General features: G+C 37.5%; 1 protein-coding gene across 1 annotated transcript in view; it reads left to right on the forward strand.

Annotated features, from left to right (window-relative positions):
• The window catches only part of SRFBP1 (serum response factor binding protein 1), a 104,943-nt gene that overhangs the window by 695 nt on the left and 86,590 nt on the right, over positions 1-17,658 (forward strand). The gene's annotated exons all lie outside the window — the stretch shown is intronic.

Genomic DNA, 17,658 nt, shown 5'->3' on the forward strand with positions numbered 1-17,658 from the left:
CCATACTGGAGCTTTCTGACCATGCAGAACTAGAGAAAGCTGTCTACACTACATGCTTCCCTCTCATTCGATTCCAAACCTTTTGCAGTCAGGATTAGTTCATCATTCACCTGAAACTGCTCTCTTCAAAATTGCTGCGATCTCTTATTTTTACGGGGGTTTTCTTAGTAGAGGCAGCTCTCTGTGAGGAAACTCTACAGTTGCCCAACAATTAAGTCATGGAGAGTTATCTGAAGCGACTTGCCCCAGTCATTAAACCATTGTGTGACAGAGGCCTGCCTTACTGCCTCTCCCCTTGGGTTTGAAGGATATAAAGTATTAAAACTGAACTGAATTTTTTAATCTAATACTTTATGTGTCACTTCCGGCTTAGGGAAATAATCTGACACTGGTGACAATTTCTCTTGATACATATTTCTTGCTAAAAATGAAAAAAAAATGTTTTACATTCTTTGGGGGTAGTAGGGAGAGAAACATTTAAACTAAAAAGGAAAAACCTATTGAGTGTCATTTTTAACACCATAAAAATGTATGGCAAAACAAAATGGACTGGGTGTTTTTTTTTATTTAGCTTGGTAAAGCATCAGGATCTGCCAAGGAATTACTATCACAGGATCATAGACCCGGACCTGGACGTGACCTCTGAAGCCATCTAGCCCAATCACCTCATTTAACAGATGAGGAAACAGGCTCAGTGAAATGAGAAAAGAAGATATATATTGTAATACTTGTTCTCTTATTCTCTTAACATTTACCATCCTGCCATTCCCTCTTCAACAATCTACAGTGACCTATTGCAAATCCCTCTTTAATGCCCTCTATGCGATCTCTTCATTCTACCTTTCCAGTTTGCCCTTTACCCATAGGTGTCCCTCAGGATTCTGTCCAGGGCCCTCTTGTCCTCTCCTATACTTCTTCCCTTGGAGATCTCATCAGCTCCCATGGATTTAATTACTGTTTCTATGATAATGTTTCTCAAGTCTATTTATATTACCCTAAACCCTCTGCTGACTTGCAGCCTCCCATCTCCAGCTGCCTTTCAGACAACTTGAACTGGATATCCAGTAGACACCTGAAGCACCGCTGCCCCCCCCCCCCCCCATTACTATAGAGGGCAACAACATCCCCCCAGTCACTCATACTCATAATCTGGGAGTCATCCTGTACTCCTCACTGTCTGCCCCCCCACCCTTATCTGTTGCCAAGGCCTGTCAATTTCACCTTTGTAACCCCTTTTCCTCTGACACTGCCACATCTCTAGTGCAAGCCATCCATCACCTCACATCTGGACTATTGTAATAGCCTACTGATGGAGCTGCCTGCCTGTCTCTTCCCATTACAATGCATCCTCCATTCAGCCACTAAAGTCATTTTCCTAAAGTGCAGATCCAACCATGTCACCCCTACCCCTTACCCCATACTCAGTAAAGGCTTATGAGTCTCTGTTGCCTCCAGGATCAAATACAAAATGATCTGTTTAGCATTCAAACTCTTCATAACCTAGCCCCTCCTACTTTCCAGTCTTCTTACACCTTACTTCCTGACACCTATTCTTCAGTCCAGTGACACTGGCCTCCTGGACTGTTCAGTTAACAAGACACTCCATCTGTAGGCTACAAAGGCGTTTTCTTTGGCTGTCCTACTTGCATGAAACACTTTTCCGTCTTCTGCTCTGATTGCTGACCTCCCTGGCTTCCTTTAAGTCCCAGCTAAAAATCCCATCTTTTACCAGAAGTATTCCCCAACCTTTCTTGATTCTAATGCCTTTCCTCTGTTAATCACTTCCTGTTTATCTTATATGTAGCTTGTTTTTTATGTATTTGTTCATATGTTATCTCCTCCATTAGACTGTAAGCTACTTGAGGGCAATGACTGTGTTTTGCCTTTTTTTTTTTTGTATCCTCAGTTTTAAACACAATGCCTGGCTTGTAGAGTCACTTAATAAGTGTTCATTGATTGGTTGATTTTCTGCAATATACTACCTGTTATATTCATGTAGATTCCTTAGTGTATCTCATACACAGTCTGCTTATTGTTATAACCCTGTACTGCTGCTATTTTATCTACCAGGAATACCTCTCCCAAAACTTCTACTTAAATCAATTTTGCTTATCCTTCCAGGTCCACTTTGAAACATATCAGACATGATCCCTGTTCTAAGGGAGTTTATACTCTAATTGGGGAGATAAAACATAAACATTAGAATATATATTTGTAGTAAGAAGGGCCTGTAGACTTATTTAATCCAACACCCTCATTTTGCAGATGAGAAACCAGAGACCCAGAGAACATCAGTGGCTTATGCAAGATCATACAAGGTAGTAACTGAAATGGGACCTACACTAGACTAGTCTTTTACTTTGAATTCATTATTTTTTCCTGGAATTCTCCCTCTGAAAGTCATTGTAGTTTAGTTCATAGAACATAAGAACTGGAAATGGGCTTAGAAGTTAGGCTATCCCTTTAATTTGCAGGTGAAAAAAATGAGGCCTAGGGCCACATTGTGGTCAACACAAAACAAGCTTTTCTTAAGACTTCACTGTATTAGTCTGGCATTGTGCTAGGTGCTGAGGATACAAAGACAAAAATGAAAAAATCCATACTTCATGGAGGGGTTGGGGGAGGAGGGAGAAGACAACATCTACAGAAAGAAATATATGCAAAACAAATACAAGGCAATGATTTTTATTATTGGTCACTACTCAGGAGCTTCCATTTTTGTTTATTTTCAAATTTATTCAGTTGACAGTGTTGGGAATATGGCAGCGGGGTGGTAAATGGATAAGTGTTGAACTTGGAATCAGGAAAAATTGACTTCAAATCCTGACTTAGGCATTAACTGTGTGACCCTGGGCAAGTCATTTAACCTCTCTCAGCTTCAGTTTCATCATATTTAAATGATGATAAAAATAGTACCTACCTCATTGGATAGACCTTTGGCTTGTTTAACCTCACGATTAACATCACAACTTTCATGTTGCCCTTTTATTTGCCTAGAACAGTTTCCTAGGTTTTAATTTTTGATATAGTTGTGTTTTTGTTGTCGTTTGGAGAAGAGGAGAGGGAGTATCATTGGAAAAAAAACCAAAAAGCATTGTCCTCTATACCTTTATAACTTGTCTATCAGTTTTCAGGGATGTATATAGTAATATGCTTTGTTTGTAAATGAATAATCCCAACTTTGATTACAACTCTTTGATTAAGTTGAATGCTTTTGAGTGCCTTTTGTTTATTTACTTCAGGGAAATGAAGAGTGAAAGAAAAAGGTTATCAACTTTTTATTCCCTCATACAGCTTCTGAAGAAGACCTTAGTCATCTAAATTATTTTAAAATGTTCTTATGTTGTAAGAAATCAAGTAAAATTATTATTGTTAAATTGTTGTTATAGTTACTGTGTATTTTTTTTTTTAAATTTACTGTCACATAGGAGTTGTTTTGTATTCGGTTCTGGTTGTCACATTTTGTAAAGGGTACTAGTAGGGCTGGAGTATTTCTAGAAGAGGATAGTATGGATTGGTAAAGGGTCTCAAGATTATGCCATAGGAGGACTGATTGAAGGGATTTGTGATCTTTATCCTGGGGAAGAGAAAGATTAGCAGAGTACTGAGACTTGTCTTCAAATACTTGAATAGCACTCAAGCAGGGGAAATACTACCTTTCGCTATACATTCAAGATTCTTTACAATTTCCATAACTTTTCAGACTAATCTTACAATGCTACTTCCCTCCTTGTAGTCTGTGCTCTAGCCAAAATTGACTCCTCGCACCCTCCATTTATGCCTTCTGATTTCATGCCTCTGAGCCTTTACTCAAGCCCTTCCCAGTGCTTGGAAATCCCCATTTCACCACACCTACAAACATTAAAAAAAACCAAAAAAATTCATTTTTCATGATCCACTTTGAATGCCATGTTCTTTATGAAGACTTTCCCAGTGACCTTCCTCATCTGGAAATAAGCTTTCTCTGTACCTCTTATGTATTATGCAGTTATTATCTCTTATGTATTATGCAGTTCTGAATTTTGTTTTAATTATTCATTCAAGTGTTCTATTCCCCAATAGAGTGCCAGCTGCACAGAGGCAGAGGCCTTGTCTTATTTGATCTTTATATTTTTCCCAGCACCTAGCTCAGTGCTTTGCATACAATAGACACTTAAAGGTATTTTTTGAATTGAATTACTTCTGATATGGTAATATATAAGCAAAATTCATTTTCTATCTGTTGGGTGCAAGTTCCCCCCCTCCAGTGGTGTAACTCTTGTATCTTCATCCTGTTAAGAGAAACAGTTCTTGAACTTGTGTGTGAATGTGTGTGTGTGTGTGTGTGTGTGTGTGTGTGTCTCAACAATCTGGCTAGCAGTTTCTGTGGGGGTGTAAGGTCCACCCACAGCCAGCACCCAGAAAGCTGCCAACAGCACAGGTTCTTTTGATCTGCTTAACTAAGGAAAACAAGGTGAAGGGGTTGACAGGCTTACTTTAATTCAGCATACAAATATCATTCACTTCAGGGGAAAAAGCCAGCACACTGAACTTCAGAGCAAAATACAAACAAATTACAAACATCAACAGACAGACCTTGTCTAATTCAAAACCCAATACATAGTTACTAGAGTTCAACAAAGTCTCAGCATCCGGGTTTACAAGCTGGAGGGCTCCTTAGCTACAGCTGCCCAGAGTATCCTCATCAACACCATCTCGAGAGCCCTGCACAAATGGCTCTGTCCTCCCTTCTTATAGGGCTTCAGACATCATCAAACGTCATCTGAATGACTGCTACGATTGGCTCTTTGAGTTAGCCGCTCCCCTTAGGACCCTGGGAGATTCACATCCACATGGGTTAGATTAACACCTAATAGGGCATGGCTCTGGAATTAGCACCTCCCCTTAGCCAGCCCCACCTTGGGCCCCACCCTAGTCACCAATCCACACCCACATAAGTTCCACACCTAATAGGGGTTTGGGCCTGGGGCTTAGCACCTAGTAATTACTCAAAGGAGACAAAGGTCAACTATTCAAGGGCACTTGGTTGAACTAAGTGCTAAGGAGCCCATTTTGCTTACCAACACAGTGTGATGGCACATACTTTGGCAGTCCGGGGAAACCTATGGAGACCTTTTCAGAGTAATGCTTTTAAGTGTATAAAATACATAAGATTACAAAGGAAACTAATTCTATTGAAATACAGTTATTAAAATTTATTTTTTAAAAGTTCCTAGAGCCCACGGTAAGAACATTTAATTTAGAGAATAGTAAGTAGTCATAGGAATAGGTGCTAACAATGACATGGGGGAATTAATAGGAAAATACTGTATTTTTCTCTATTGGTCCTCTTTTAAACAGCAGTGATTTGGAGGGCCAAGGAGGAGGAATAACTAAAAGTACTTTAAATCCATACAAATCCAAGCTTTAAATGCCCTTTATACTTTAAAAGTACTTTAGATCCATACAGATTACCCCATAAGGCTAATATTTTTATTTGTTATTTGCAATTTGCTGTTCAAGGACATCTTAAATACTCTTTATTTCCTAGGAGAAGGTGAATAAAAAAGTGAAGTGACTTGCCCCATCTAGTCTAAGATCTAGCACATTAATAGATGCTTGTTTAAGTAACTGTAGGTGCTTATGGGTTATAAAGTTCCCATGATTATCGTTGGGCAGGTTTTCTACCTGGGACTTTAATGTTTTTCTGAAGTAGTGAGCATTATTTTGGAAAACTGGTTACTTTGAAAGTACATTTTTAAAATTTCAGCTAGGTGGCAGCACTTATTCACCAATTCTTGTGCCTTAGCTAATTAATTTATCCTTTATTCCTCCAGGTATGATTTCACTTGTTTCTCATCAAAAATATGAGTATAATACTTCACTAAGAATGCTTCAAATTACCAGTTAACACTTAAATAGTTATTGAATACACATAGGGGTTTGCATGCAAGAGGCTCTTAATAAATTGTGGCTGAATGAGTGAGCTAATAATATTCTTCTGTTGCTGGTATATATTAAATGTCCAAATTTTTAAAATCTTATTATTAGAGTCACACTTAATTTTAAACTTTTGACTATCTCTCCTTTCTACTCTCTTTGCTATTTTATTTTTATTTCAGAAACTTGAACTGTTCATGGCCTTGACACCAGTGGTTCTAAATTTTTTTTAGTACCCCTTTGGTAACATTATTTTTATGAATTTCTACTCCTCCCACCACAATAGGACAGTGGTTGTATTATCAGTATCCTTTGATTAAGAAAATTTATAATGACAAAGTTATTTTAAGTGCAGTTTTAATTTAAGATAAATTTTATTTTTTTGGTCATACCAGTTATATGTACAGGACATTTGAAGAATAGTAATATGGAATATGCAAAGTCATGTGGGTATATGCAAAACATTTGGGCTACAAAAAGTACGCTTCCTTATTTTTGGATTTGTGATCTGAAACCTGAAGTTTGGTTGTTACTGGTTTATGGAAGTAAGTTAAGTTGAAGTTCTTCTTTCAGCTTCTATGGGAAAAGGAGCAGAACAAAAGGGACTTGAGCGGAATAGCAGCCAAGACACCCATATGTTCAGAGGAAACAAAATCCACACAAAGAGGCTGTAGTAAAACCCACGGCACAAATAGCTGAAGTTTAGGCAGCAAACCACAGGAACTGGAAGATCTAAGGTTGGACGGGTAGAAGAGGAAAGAAGATGCAAGTTTGATCTTACAGATTGAGGCTTGTTAGGATAGATTGGACTATGGCTTTGGATGGATAGATCTTATTCCAAAGAAAAAGGCTAGGTAAAAGTGTTTAGGGCACCGGCAGCATTTTATTTTTGGATAGCTCTACTTATGTTCTTCCCTTAGGCCCTACATAATAATCCTTCAAATACTTGAACACAATTATCATGCCAGGTATCCCTCAAATCTTAACTTTTCCAAGCCAAACACTCCCATTTCCTTCAATGGGTCTTCATAGAACATGGGCCCTAAAGCATATTCCAGTAAAACTATAATTTCCCTCTTTCTGTACACTATGCCTTTTCTAAATATATCTTCAGATTATATTAACTTTTTTTTTAATCAGCCAGATTTGTTTGTACTAAAACCTTTAGATCTTTTTTCAAATGGACTTAGTTACTTAGTCATGTCTCCTCCCACAGTTTGCTCCCGTCAACCAGATAGAGAATTTCCTCTTACTGAAAGGCTACCACCATGGCTGTAGATGCCCTAGTTTGCAAAAAGAATATATTCAGCATTCTGGATTAAGCTGCTGACATTTGGCTCCTGGCTCCTCGTCTGGCATTGTGGTAATGGAGAGTGAGCTGACCTTGGAATTAGAAAGATCTCTGAATTCAGACCTGCCTTTGACACTATATTTCACTGTGTGGCTATGAGCAAGTCACTTAATTTTCCAAGACTAAATTACAGGCGTGCTGTTCTTCTGAAGCAGTAAAAAGGTATTTCCACCCTAGGAGTTCTGCATGCTGGTGAAATCACAGATCTGGTTCCTTGGTTAAAAAAACCCAACAACAATAACAAAGAAAACTGCTTTATACCAACCCACCAGTAGAAGAAATATAATGAGTCTTTGGGCAACTAGGTGGCGTCTGACTGGTATAAGATGAGGAAGAGGGGAAACAAGAGAGCTCACTTCGAAGGCCTCAATTTTTTCTTTAAAATGAGGCAAGTTTCTCAGCTGAGAGCATAGAAAAGGAATAGGAAGTTTTAGGAGGGATGACTAGGTTTGTAGGAACAATTGTGGAGCATGGGATAGGGGAGGCAAAGAAGGATTGCCTAGTAGCCAGGAGGGCCCAGTTGAGCCACACAAAGCATATTGGCCAAGTCCAAAAATGTTTGTCTTATTCTGAATTAGTCCATCATCTCTCTTTAGGTTTGTTGTATTCTTTATCATAATACCTCTGGAATTATGGTTGATCATAGTACTTAAGTCTTTCAATATTCATTTTCACAGGGTTGATGTTATGTCATAAAGTATTCTGCTGGTTCTGCTCACTTCACTCTGTATCAGTTCATACAAGTGTTCCCAGATTTTTTTCTGAAACCAGTTCTTTATTTCTTACTGCACAGTAGGATTATGTTAAATTAATATGCCGTAATTTGTTTGCCTACCACAGTTGATGGGCACTCTCCTTATTTTCCAGTCCCTTTTCATCACAAACTAAAGAGCTATGAATATTTTTTTTACATATAGGACCTTTTATTTCTTTGGGGGTACAGAGCTAGTAGTGGTAATTTGGTGTCAAAGGGTATTTATTTATGTTTTAGTAACACAGCTCTACCAACATGTATTACAATGTATTACATGTAATACAATGTATTAACATGCTTATTTTCCTGAAGCCTTATTTGTCATTTTCCTTTTTTTGTTAAGTTTATCAATTTGATGGATGCAAGGTGGAATGTCAGTTACTTTAATTTGCAATTCTCTCATTGATTTGGAACATTTCTTTCCTATGACTATAGATCTAGCTTGGACTTCTTCCCTTCAGATCTTCTTGTTTATGTATTTTTATTGTATATCAATTATCGAATGGCTCATTCTTATAAATTTAAATTTTATATACTCTCAATTGTCCACTTTAAGTTTGTGATTTTTCTCTATCCTTTGGTCTTATATTTTGTTCCTCTAATTTATTTATTGTGTGACCTTTTATATATAGGTCATATATCCATTTAAAGCTTGTCTTGGTATGCAGTGTAAAATATTAGTCAAACCTAATTTCTACCATACTGCTACCCACTTTTCACAATAGTTTTTTAATCAAATAGTGAGTCCTTCTTTACCCCAGTAACTGGGGTTTGGAAGCTTATCAAACACAGGCTACCAGGTTCACTTACTTCAGTATGATTTATATCTAATCCGTTCTACTGATTGACATTTTTTTAAATCAATGCAATTCTGCTATACCTTCTTCTTCCTTCCCATTTTTTTAAGATGCAGTTTTCTTTGGTATTTCGTTGTGCCTCTTTTACCAAACTGTTAATTGTCTTTTCGTTATTTTCTTCCTTTATTCTCATTTCTTGACCTACTTTTTTCTCTACTACTCTTACTTGACTTTGAAAATAAATTTTTAGCTCTTTCAGGAATCTAGTTGGGCTTTTGTCCAGTCACTTTTTGTTTTTGTGGCTTTGCTTATGGCTGTTTTGACTTCATTGTCTCCTCAGTTTGTGTCTTGATTTTCCTTGTCACCATAGCAGTTTTTATGGTAGCGGGCTTTTTTTGTTGTTGCTTATTTTTCTGCTTGTTTCTTGATTTTGAACTTTATGTTAAAATAAGGCTCTATTCTGTGCGTGGGTGGTGGGAGCCCTGTCTCAAGTGTCAGGCTTTTTCTCACTGCTGTTTTCAAGTTCTGTTGTGAGGGTTTGGAAGTTTTTGGTGCTTCCAAGGTGGTGTGATCTACACTCTGGCCCTTACTCAAAGAAGAGCCCCTGATTCCTTAGAACGAGAAGTGATAGAAGGGCCCCCCTCAGGGGCCCTGATCCCTTGTGACTAAAAACGATACTGCTCCTTATGCCATATCCTATATGCCTCTCTCTCGAGGAGGATTAGGGCTCCCACTTTCTCTTGGCCAAAAGTGTTCCTCTCTACCCTTGAAGTATGACTCAGAAGTGGTTATAGGCTATCCATTTACCAACTTCATGGAGCCCTGCACAGAGGTCCCTTTTAATGTTTTTCTGTTCCAGGTTCTCTTACTTTGTCTGGCTTGACAGCTCCCGAAGTTGCTGCTACTTCTGTTGCCACCATTTAGTCCCACCACTTGTGTTTCATCTGGGCCATCCTCCACCCCAGTGTCACTGATCTCTCTCTCTGTTTCTGACCTCCTAAGTTCTCTTGGGCCTCAAGAATGGCTCACTTTGAACTTTTGTTGGCTTTGCCACTCCAGAATTCAGTTTGAGGCATTATTTTAAAGTTTAGTGGGGAATGTTGGGAGGGCTCAGCTGAGTGCTTTCTCTACTCTGTCATCTTTGTTCTACCCCCAGAAGCCCCAGGAGGTTTTAAAGAAAACTAATATTCACTTTTTCTAAGTTAGAATTAAACCATGACTGGTTACTATTTCATTTATACCAATGCCATCCTAACTTCAGTTCTAAGCATCCTCTAAATATTTTCCTCAGATTGGGTTTTTTTGTATGTTTATTTATTTTAAAGCTTTCCATAATCTAACATCTTCCTACCATTCCATTCTACTTATTCCTTAACAATTCCTTTTTCCACCATGTGTTTCCAATGATATGGGCCTCCTTACTCTTGCTTGCAGTAAACATTCCATCTCCTGACTCTAGTCATTTTCTTTTTTATATATAATTAATTTATTTGTTTCTAGTTTTCAAAATTCATTTACACAAGATTTTGAGTTCCAAGTTTTCTCCCCCTCTCTCCTCTCCTCCCCCCCACCCCAAAATGGCACACATCCTGATTACCCCTTCCCCCAGTCTGCCCTCTTTTCTATAACACCCCTCCTCCCTTGTCCCCTTCCCCCTTACTTTCTTGTAGGGCAAGATAGATTTCTATACCTCATTGCCTGTATACCTTATTTCCCAGTTGCATGTAAAAACAGTTTTTAAAATTTGTTTTTAGAACTTTGAGTTCCAAATTCTCTCCCTTCTTCCCTCTCAATCTACTCTCATTGGGAAGGCAAGCAGTTCAATATACATGTGTAGTTATGCAAAACACTTCCATAATAGTCATGTTGTGAAAGACTAACTATATTTCCCTCTATCCTGTCCTGTCCCCCTTTATTCAGTTTTCTCCTTTGACCCTGTCCCTTTTCAAAAGTGTTTGCTTCTGACTATCCCCTCCACCAATCTGTCTCCCTTCCATCATCCCCTGCTTTTTATCCACTTACCCCACTCCCCCACACTTACCTGTAGGGCAAAATACTCAATTGAGTGTGTACGTTATTCCCTCTTTAAGCCAAATCCAATGAGAGTAAGGTTCACTCATTCCCTTTCACTTCCCCCTCTTCCCCTCCATTGTAACAGCTTTTTCTTGCCTCTTTTATGTGAGATAATGTACCCCATTCTATCTCTTCCTTTCTCCTTCTCTCAATATATTCCTCTCTCACCCCTTAATTTTATTTTTTACATATCATCCCTTCATATTCAACTCATCCTTTGCCCTTTGTCTACATGTGTGTGTGTATGTATGTATATATGTATGTGTGTCAGTTTTGCTGGGTAGGTGATTCTTGGTTTTAATCCTAGCTCCTTTGACTGTCAGAATATCATATTCCAAGCCCTTCAATCCCTTAATTGAGCGGAAGCTGCTAGATCTTGTGTTATCCTGATTGTGTTTCCACAATACTCAAATTGTTTCTTTCTGGCTGCTTGCAACATTTTCTCCTTGACCTGGGAACTCTGGAATTTGGCTACAGTATTCCTAGGCGTTTTCCTTTTGGTATCTTTTTTAAAAGGCAGTTGGTGGATTCTTTCCCTTTATATTTTATCCTCTGGTTCTAGCATATCAGGACAGTTTTCCTTGATAATTTCTTGAAAGGTGATGTCTAGGCTCTTTTTTTGATCATGGCTTTCAGGTAGTCCAATAATTTTTAAATTATCTCTCCTGGATCTATTTTCCAGGTCAGTGGTTTTTCCAATGAGATATTTCACATTGTCTTCTATTTCTTTATTCTTTTGGTTCTGTTTTATAATTTCTTGATTTCTCATAAAGTCATTAGCTTCCATTTGCTCCATTCTAATTTTTAAGGAATGATTTTCTTCAGTGAGCTTTTGGACCTCCTTTTCCATTTGGCTAATTCTGCTTTTTAAGGCATTCTCCCTCTTTTGCCATTTGGGTTAGTCTATTTTTTAAGGTGTTATTTTCTCAAGTATTTTTTGGGGTCTCCTTTAGCAAGCTGTTTTTATGATTTTCTTGAGTCACTCTCATTTCTTTACCCAATTTTCGCTCTAATTCTCTTACTTGATTTTCAGACTACTTTTTGAGCTTTTCCATGGCCTGTGACCAATTCATATTTTTTTTTTTGGAAGCTTTGTGTGTAGGAGCTTTGACTTTGTTGACTTCTGGCTGTATGTTTTGATCTTCTTTGTCACCAAAGTAAGATTATGTAGTCTGAGTTTTTTCTGCTGCTTGCTCATTTTCCCAGCCAATTACTTGACTTTGGAGCTCTTTGTCAAGGTAGAACTGCTTCCAGAGTGGAGAGTGCTCTGTCCCAAGCTTCTGGGGTTTTTAACATCTGTTGTCAGAGATACTTCTAGGCACCTGTAAATTTTCAGTTCTTCTAAGGTGGTATGATCAAAGGAGAGGTGTTTACTCTTCTTCTGGCCTTTGCTCTGGTCTGTGAGTGACCTCAAGCATTCTTTTTTGCCTTGGAGCTGAGGAGGATTCCCTCTCCACACCCACCACAAGCTCTGCCACACCAGCATTCCTCCTCAACCTAGGACTGCCAAACAACATTGTGACCCAGACCCAAGCAGGACAAATCAAGAGAATCCTGCAGAGATCCCTGCACTCCCCCTCTGATTAGCTGCTTGATTTCCCTACGGTTTGTGGGCCTGGAACTCTGGGCCAGACCACGCTTCTCTCTCACCTGGGTCCGATAGAGTTTTCCCACTGACCTTCTATGTTATCTTTGGTGTTTGTGGGTTGAGATGTCTGGAAATTGCCACAGATGCCAGTGATTGAGGCCCCTGGGGCCTGCTCCAGCCCTGTTTTTGTGGGTGCGGCCCACTGTTGACTGGGCTCCACTCCCAGCGTGGTGGGATAGACCCTTCCTGTCCAACTTCCAGGTTGTCTTGGGCTGGAGATTTGTTTCACTGTCATTTTGTGGGTTCTGTAGCCCTAGAATTTGTTTAGAGTCATTTTTTACAGGTATTTGGAGGAGAGCCCAACCGAGTCCCTGCTTTTACTCCTCCATCTTGGCTCTGCCCCCAGTCATTTTCACTTGGCACCCATGCCTGGTACTCTTTCCCTCCTCTTTTCTGCTTCCTAGTTTCCCAATCTCGGCTAAATTATCACTTTTTGCAAGAAACTTTTCCCAATTCCGCTTAGTTCTAATGCCTTCTTTCTGTTGATCATCTCTATTTTATCTCGTGTGTGTGTGTGTATAGATATAGATATAATCTTATTTGTCTATAATTGTTTACATGTTGTCTCCCATATAAAGTAGACTGTAAACTCCTTGAGAGCAGGGACTTTTCTGTATATCTCCAATGCTTATCATGATGCCTGACACATGGTAGGCACTTAATAAATTGTTGTGCTCTGATCTTTAGGGCATCTCAGCCATGAAGGTTTGGGCTTTAGTTTACTTTCCCTTTTTAGGCATGGAATGCCTTTAAATAAAGTGTTTTTTTTCTAGTTTTTCTAGCTAGGATCTTGGTAATTATGAGTCAGTTCGTTCTCAGATGTAGCTAATTTGGAATTTCTTTTACAGAGCAGAAAACTCCCTCTGTCTTCTCCTCCTCTTTTCCTTCTGTCTTTTGCTGTGCCTAAGGAACTATTTCAATTAGTAGAGCTTTTGTCCTTGTAGTTAGGCTTCTGTGCCACACCTTCCTCCTAAAGACATTTACCCTGCATCTGCATTGAGTTGTTCTCTAGCTTTAGCAAAGGCATGTATTCTTCCTCTTTTACACACATTTTAATACAAATTTACCTTTTTTTTTCCTTTAAAATTTTTAAACAGAAATAAGTTTTAAACATGGTGATGTCCTCATGGTTGTTTTCAGGTTCCATTAATGGATTTTTACTCAGAACTGACTGGCTTCTTTTTAGCTGGGAGAAGGCGAGGTCTTGTGAGATTTGTAGTCTTTTACACTTTCATCATTAATTCAGTAAGCACCTTATTGTGAATGGAAAACCACCATCTGGAATACAAAGACAAAAAAAATAATTTCTGACGTGAACGAAGGCATTCTCCTAAGGAAATATATATACCATATGCCCTGAGAGAAATTGAGGGGAGAGAATATTCCAGAAAACTGAGGAAATCATGGAAATCTTTATGGAGGTAATAACCTAACAAATTACCGGTAGCCTTTGCATCGGAAATTTAATTCCTTAGGCACGTGGGCAAAGAGTATTTATTATTTTCGTCAAATTTGATTTGTCAGAGGATTTAGCAGCTAGGATTCTTGACGTACAGTATTAAAGTGAAGGATAAAAATCCTTTTTGAGCCTCCACTAAGCTAGATTTTCAGATACAATAAATTTTAGGTTAACTAAAATCTTTCCAAGAATAAGATGTATGTTTTTTTATTTTAATAAGAATGGAATAATTTTTCATTCTATTATTTACCCTCACAGCACTAAAACGTTTTCATTTTAACTGTTTTGTATAGAAATCTCTGTAAAATGCATCACAACCTTCCTGTCTTCAACAGAGTATACTAAACATAATTTAACTTTTTCTCGGTGACTCTCAGTCACACTGTCATCTTTGGCTATACAGTGTTCCCAAATGGCTAGTTTTTATTTTAGTTCCTCCATCTGTTTTCATAATTTTTCTCTTTCCTTTCTGCTGTCAGTGTTCAGTTTTCCATCTTGCCATTGTACTATAATTTTTGTCAATATACAGAATGCACACAGTCCTGTAAAGCTTCCCATAAAGTGAAATTTAGCAAATCTTTTCTTTCTGTTTTGCTGTTTATAGTTTGCTGTCATGTTGGAAACCAGATGAGCAAAATTGTTAGAATTGTGTGTAATATAAGAGTAAATGGATGATCCTAAGGTTAGAAAATATTTCTTTGTTACATCTATTTGGATTTTCACTTTTTCAGAAGCTTTCTGGTTCTCCATTTTGTTCTAAATTGGTAAGGTTTCCAGAGAGCTAAATTCCAGATGGGTGAAGTGTTTTGTGGTTACATTTAGGAAGTACAGGAATGCCCTGATTAACCATAAGTAAATATTTTGTTAATAGGCTCTGAAACACTTCCAGAGGTAAGTGATCAGATCTCCTCAGAGCCATAGTTCTGTTGAAGAGAGAATCAAAAACTGAATAGATCTTTAAAACTAAAAGAATCTTTAGAGATCACCTAATTCATCTCTCTTAGAAAGCTGGCAGAGAGCTAAATGATCCATCCATACTTCAGCTAATAAGTAGAAGACCTGGCATTAGAACCCATACTTTTTGATTCCAGATACTATGATCTTTCTACAACGTAATAATCATCAATAAAACACAAAGGTTTGGGCAAAAATATGATTGAATATAAGAAATGGGTCACAGTACCAAGCATACTTAGCAAATAAAACAAAGTGCCCTTATTTTCAATTAAAGAATGAAATACATTGGAAGATAGGATTTTATGTAGAAATTTTCACTTTATGGGCAACTTTACGGGACTCTATATTTTGTATCTTGACAAGAATTGCAGTATGTAATGCTGAAAGATATATATTACAGAATATGTTATCTATTCCTTATAAATGTAACACATTTTATACTGTAGTCTGTATTGTTACTATTATTCTGTACTCTGTTCAGATAACAGAACTGGAGTCCAAAGAAGTCTCAGGCCAAAACAATGGGTTGATTCAAGGAAAAAAACAGTGAAATATTTAGGTAAAAGTAATCAAAGGGGAAAAGGGGTAAACATAATTAAATGACATTTCATTTTTGTAAAACCTCTAGATTTTAGTGAATTGAAAATTTACTTTTAGTTTAACCTTATGATGTGGCAGTGAAAAATGTTCATAGGACTGTAGATTTAGAGCTAGAATAAACCTTAGAGATCATCTAACATTAAGCATTTCATTTTACTAGCGAGAAAACTGAGGTCCAGAGAGTTAATCAAAGTCACCAAGTAGGTGGCAGAGCTTATATTTGAACCCAGGTCCTTTGATTATAAATCCAGTGCTCTTTCCATTGCATTACTGTGCTTTGCCTGCATTTGTTCATTGTTAATATTCAAAATTAGGGAATTGTTAGGACCTGTGTGTTTGATTCTGCCCATGTCAAATCTCATTTAGAACAGTGCTTCTTAAACTGTGGGTTGCGACCCTATGTGGGGTCGAGTAACTGAATGTGGGGGTCGCAAATAATTTGGCAACAGTAAAAGGTTTCCTAACACGCAGTGACCAAAAATTAATTCAATATCAAATGCATAATCAATCTGAGGTGTTTCTGGCAGCATTTGCCCATGTTGCATTGTGCAACTTCACTGAAGCCTTGGTTCTGAACACACAACATGCACATTTTGCACTGCTCATGCCGTCAAACCATGCAATGCCATTGAAAGCTTCCAGAAACATCTTGGCCCAGATTTGAGGCTATTGTATGTTATGCAGTGTTGTTGCAGTGTTTTTACTGTACATATAAAATTCTTAAATGAATTTTGGCTTGGAATTAGGACAATTTCCAGTAATTTCTGAAATGTTCCTAAACATACTTCTGCTATTTTGTACAATGTATTTACGTGAAGCATAATTCTCAACATTGACAATTACAAAATCAAAATATCGATCAACTCTGAAAAATGTTGAAGATGTTCTACTTCTTGCAGTATCAAATACTTTGTCAAGATTTAATTTCTTATGTAAAAATAAGTAAGCACATCCGTCTCATTAGTATGCAAGTTTGCTTTCATTTTTAATAAAATGTAAAATTATATATACACCAAAGAATTGTTTTAAAATAAATTTCTTTCTAATTTATTATCAGTAAATGTTTGATTTGTACACCTATGTACTTGGGGTTGCGAGTGGAAAAAGTTTAAGAATCCCTGATTTAGAGGACCATATTCAACTTGGGTTACATCTTAGGAAGGGAGAGAAATTGCCAAGGAGAAGCAAACCAAGATGATAATTGAAGAACAGTTAAAGAACTGAACATGTCTATCATTTAGAGAAGACTGACTCATTTTCACTGTAATTGAAAAATTTTGTGAGAGAGACATTTACAACTCTTCTAGTAATTGGTTTTTAATGAAGCCCAATAGGGAGCCAAGTTTTTGTTCAATATAAGGAAAAATGTTGGAAGGGATTTCATATTGATGACAAAATAGATCTTTTAGCATTAGAACCTCTTAATAATTACAGCTGTCTGAAATTGGAATGGTTTCTCTTAATAGGTAGTCCTTTTTCATCATTGTGTTTGTTTAAAGGGAAGCTGGATCAGTACTTGTTGTTCATATAGCCTAAGTAAGTACTGGACCAGATGACCTGTAAAATCCCTTGATATTCCTTTGATATCCTTTGATATCCTTTGATATCCCTTGATAAAACTTGATATTCCATGATTCTGAATCCCAGTTCTCTTGGTATGTATTTGCTGACCAGAAAATTCAGTTGGGAGCAAAATTATGCAAATATTATGAACTTGTGAGTACACAAAGTTAAACATAATCACTATGCATATAGAGTATGTGATAATTAGGAAAGAAAAATCAAGTGAGAAATAGAAAAAATAGAAACAACTTTGTGGGAGAGGGGGAACACCTCAAGAGAATCACTTGTTTAGAGTTCCATAGGTGGGATTCATGAATCAGCCAGAGGATTAGACTAGATGACTCAGGTGAAATGCTATGAATGTGAGAATATCTTTCTGTATCCTTATGCATATTTAATTCCCAATCAAAATAATCACCTCATTTTAATAACTTAAGTGACATATTTCTTTCCTTTTTCTGTATCTTCACAACTCTGTTAACGTAAGCAGGATTGCACATTTTTTAAAATACTTGGTTTTTCCAAAGTGTTTTCCTA

Source organism: Trichosurus vulpecula, chromosome 1 (genome assembly GCF_011100635.1).
Source record: "Trichosurus vulpecula isolate mTriVul1 chromosome 1, mTriVul1.pri, whole genome shotgun sequence".
NCBI classification, from domain to species: Eukaryota; Metazoa; Chordata; class Mammalia; order Diprotodontia; family Phalangeridae; genus Trichosurus; species Trichosurus vulpecula.